A 5,190-nucleotide genomic window follows, 5' to 3' on the forward strand; every position below is an offset into this window, starting at 1 on the left:
TAGCAATACTGTCAAACAAAACCCCTAATCATTATTACAAACAGTGCACAGAACATGGCTAATGCGACAACCACAACTACACATGCTAGTTCCTTCTTGTCTCTTGCTTTCATCTGTTGTCTGTAATTGATTCTTTCTTGCTTCATCGTACTGATTGTACATTCCAGATCAGCCAGTTTCTTCTTCAGCTTTACGTTATCTTCTGCGAGCTTGGTGATAACACGCCGATCCCTGCCATGCCATTCTTCAACCAGCCAGTTAACAAAGGCACAAGCCGCATATCCCTGCCAATGTTAAATAGTATTCTAGATGAGCAGTGGCATTAACTGAAGTAAAATGATGAACTTACTTAGCACTAACCTCTAAGGAGCAACTGAGAAATCACCTGCCAATGTCGAATCCCTCCGTGCATACACGTCGAGCGGGAGTGTGCCCGTGCACACAACTCAGCTTTTGGTACTTCTCGGTGGCGCAAAACTCGGAGTCGAACTCATGTTGCAGGAGTCTGGAGTCAAACTCCGGATCCGGCGGCAGATTGCTTTGGGGGGGGGGGGGGGGGGGGGGGGGTCATTCAGGACGGATTCAACAAGGATCTATACTTTGGACATGCTAAAAAGATCGGGATAGATTGGAACCCGACAGGATGATTCAGATCCGTAGTACACCTGCCTTCTGATGACCTTAGGCAAGTGCTCAGCGGCGATACGAGTAGGAGCAGCCGCACCGAAACCATCAGCACCACTCCTCCGCATTCCCCCAATGTCAGTGCCACGAGGGAATTTGGAGGCTATGCAGGGATTTGGGGCAAATGGGGAAACTGTGGAGATAAGCTAACGGTCGGGAACTACGACTAATGGCACTATATATATGTTGTATACGGCACACTGTTTGTACATGTCGTTTGTGTTGGGTATTACAACATCACACATGATTTCCACACCAAACCATGTGAGAAGACAACGTAGGTTGGACACGGTTGCTGTTACATAACCGTATGTGATGTACTACCCTGTCCATATAATTGAGTTACGGTGAGATACCGTGTAAATAGCCGCTCCGTGGATATCCGTAAAAAAACAGTCGCTCTGCATATAGAGATGGCGGCGGCCTAGGCAGCGGCTACCGGAGAAGAGGTCAATCCTCGATCGATGGGCGGTGGCGGCGTCATAGGAGGTCAATCCTCAGTCTACGATGGGAGATAGGAGGAGCTCAACCATCGAGGTTGGCGGCGGTGTGATTCGAGCACTTCCATCATGGTCGATGGCGGGATAGTGGAGGTCGAACTTCAGGCGGCAGCCGCACTAAGCTTTGCTCCTCGACCCTGCTGTCTCGGCGTGCCACCGCATCGCGCTTGTCTGTCTGCTGGGTGGAGATCGCCGTACGGCTAATTAATTAAGGTATTCTTTTCTTGAGTGGCTTAATTAAGGTATTCAATTCCTAAGTGTAGTGTTATGCTAGTATCTCTGCGTGTAAATTGACTGGCCATTAATTTTTGTCATTGCACGTCTGGATAACAACATGGAGTGCCCTCAGTAATTATTAAAATAAAACCTTGTGATTTATGCACGCATCTCTGGGCAGCAGTTAATCTGTGTATTAATGGTGTTGTTTTGTTTCTAATTATCATTCGTCTGCTGCAGATGGAACGATCTCGATGGATGAGGAATCGGAAAACCGCAGATTTTATCAGTGGCATGACAGAGTTCATGAATTTGGCTGAAAGTACAAAGATGAGAATTGGTGATGCGGATTACATCCTGTGTCCATGTATTGATTGTGCCAATACAGAGTCACATGAAGTTGCAGATGTCCAGATGCACTTAGTCTCTAGGGGATTCATGGATGTATATACACGTTGGACCAGACACGGTGAAGAGGAGGTCATGGATGAAGATACCCAGGGCAGCGAGATGCCAAAACCCGATAAGTGTCACATGGATGTTGAATCTAACATCGGGGCAGAGGCGTCAAGCTACCAATGGAACACCGGAAAGCCGAAACGCCCACTGGAAAACCAAGACGTCCACGCAGATGACGACGATCTTGATATGCCAGATTTTGCTGCTATGATTGCAGATTTCGAGGGCCCAAAAAAGGATATGATTGGGTACAAGGATCTGCCAACCAATGATGCGGACTCCAAGAAAGAATTGTATCCAGGTTGCAAAAAGAAATATTCCAGGTTGAGTGCCACCCTGATGCTTCTTAGATTTAAAGCAGCAAATAGTCTATCAAACAAGGGCTTCACAGAGATCTTAGGTATTTTCAAAGATATTCTTCCGGAAGATAATGTGCTCCCCAGAAGCACGAATGAAGCGAAGAAAATTGTTTGCCCATTGGAACTTGAAGTATAGAAGATACACGCTTGTGTGAATGATTGTATATTGTACCATGGTGAGTACAAAGATTTCCATGCATGTCCCACATGCAAGCATGCACGATACAAGCGCAGGAGAGCAAAGGACAAGTACAAATTGGACGACGAGATCAAGACATGAATCCCCTTTAAGGTTGTTTGGTACTTGCCTTTAATTCCAAGGTTGAGGCGTTTGTTTGCAAACCCTAGAGAGGCAAAGAGGTTGCGGTGGCATCATGATGAGAGAATTGAGGATAGGTTTATGAGGCACCCGAAAGATGGGGCTCAGTGGGAATTAATCGACAACAAGTTTGAAAAATTTGCCAAGGATCCTAGAAGTATAAGGCTCGGGGAGTGTACTGACGGGATGAATCCTTTTGGTGATATGAGCACCAATCACAGCACATGGCCGGTGCTTCTGTGCATATATAACCTAGCTCCTTGGTTGTGTATGAAGAAAAAATACATTATGATGTCAATGATTATCCAAGGCCCGAAGCAACTTGGAAATGACATCGACATTTACTTTCAACTACTGGTAGAAGAACTGCTAACAATGTGGATAGATGCGCCTGCTGTAAAATGTTATGATGCTTACAAAAAGGAGATTTTCGATCTACATGTGATGCTGGTGCACACCATTCAAGATATGCCGGCATTAGGCAACACATCGGGGCAGAAAACAAGGGGAGATGTAGGGTGTGTCACATGCATGGATAGGATAGCTAGCAGAAGACTTCCCAACTAGCGCAAAACAGTGTTTTGCGTCATCGTAGGTTCTTGCGGATGAATCACCCATACCAAAAGATGAAAGATGGATTTGATGGTATGGCAGAGGCAGGTGTAGCCCTAAGACCCTATGACGGGGAGGTGGTCCACAACATGGCTAAAAATTAATGTTGTGCTTGGCAAGAACCACCCTTTGACGGTGAAACTAACACCCAAGGATCAAGTGTTTAAGAAGAAATCAGTGTTCTGGAAATAACCTTACTGGGAGATTCTACGTGTACGTCACTGCATCGATGTCATGCACGTAGAGAAGAACGTATGTGAAAGCATCCTTAGTACTCTACTCAAGATTAAAGGTAAAAGAAAGGATGGTGACGGTTCACGGCTCGATATGCTTGCTGATCAATCACAACGCAAGAGTGAAGCAGAAGATGATGATAAATTCATCAAAGCTTGCCAGAGTTACAATTTCAGTACAAAAGAAGCAACACAATTCTTCACCTATTTGTTGTTAGTTAAGAAACCCTCTTCCTACTGCGCAAACATCAGAAGTCGCGTGGATGTGAGCTCAGGTAAAATGAAGTTGGGACACATGAAGTCACATGATTGCCACATAATGTTGACACAAATCCTCCTAGTGGCCATAAGGAATCTGATGGACAAAGATATAAGAAACACACTCATTGACCTCTGTGATTTCTTCAACAAACTATGACAGAAAGTTGTTGATCCTAAAGAGTTGGATAATATGCAAGATGATACTGCAAGAATATTATCCAACCTAGAGATGTTTTCCCCACCGTCATTCTATGAAGTCATGGTCCATCTCAATGTGCACCTTGTCGATGAGATAAAGTATTGTGGTCATGTGTTTCTTTGCAACATGTATCCCTTCGAGCGGTTCATGGGAATACTGAAGCGCTTTTGTCGGAACCGAAACCATCTAGAGGCAAGCTGTAACATCCCAAATTTTCAATTTGGAATGTTATACATAGGTCATTCATGCATATTATATTTTATTGCATTTCGTTTCTCGATCCTCGAAAACCTAAGCAACTCAAGGACCCTCGGAGAGAGTTGGGGATTTCTTTGTTTTCATATTTGAGTTTTATCAAATATTGAAATGAGGATTTTAGTTTTAATTATTTTTCTCTCCAAAAATATTTCATATTAAAATATATGAGAGGAGATAATATGACTTCTCCAAAATAAATGAAATATTGGAGGAAAATTATTAAAATCAAATATTTGATTTTATCCGGAGTTTATTGCTATTTTATTTGAATTAGAAAAATTGCACGTTTTTCAAAGTTGCATTTTAGGGCAAGAAAATGTTCATCTTGTTCTAAATATTTTATTTAGACGGTGAAAATTTCTTTTGGCATTTTTAGATTTTTATTTTACTTTCTAGGATTTATTTAAGTTCCGACGAAATTATTTTTTAAAAAATAAAAAAATAAATCACAGCGCCCGACTGGGCCGAGGTCCAGCCGAGCCAGGCTGCCGGCCCGCCTCCCCGCGCCGCAGTCTCCCACCCGGAGACCGCGACCGCCGCCGCCACTCGCCGTGGCCGAGTCGGCCACGCCACCCCGCCCCTTCCCCAAGCCACCACCCCCTCTTATAAGCCGACCCGGGCCCCCTGGAGTCCCGAAGTCGTGCCGCCGCCGCAAGCCGCCCGCCCCGCCGCCTTGCGCCGCACACCGCCGCCGCCGCCGCTCGTCGCTGCCGCTGCTGTCGCAGCACGCCGCACCCCCCCGCCCCATGCTGCCCCGCCTCGCCGCGCCACCGCCGCCGTTCGTTTGGTTTTATTTTTTAAACCGATCCGGTTTTTTTAGAAAACCCTACTTCGTTTTTTTAGATCGGATCGCCGGTTTTTCTCGGTTTAGTTACTTTGCGGACGTTCGTCCGTACGTTCATTTTAACGACCGGCTTTCGCTCGTTAGTTACACATAACGAACGTTCGTTTGTTAGCCTGTTCGTCAGTTTTCTTTTTCTCGGATTTTCCGTGATTATTTTCAATCGCGATTTCTGATCTGATTTTTGTTTCAGTTTATCTTTTCGCTCGTTTATCGGAATCAGGCGATTCAAGCGCCTAGATCTTCGTC

The sequence above is a fragment of the Triticum urartu genome, chromosome 3, assembly GCF_003073215.2.
Source record: "Triticum urartu cultivar G1812 chromosome 3, Tu2.1, whole genome shotgun sequence".
In the NCBI taxonomy this organism is placed as follows: domain Eukaryota; kingdom Viridiplantae; phylum Streptophyta; class Magnoliopsida; order Poales; family Poaceae; genus Triticum; species Triticum urartu.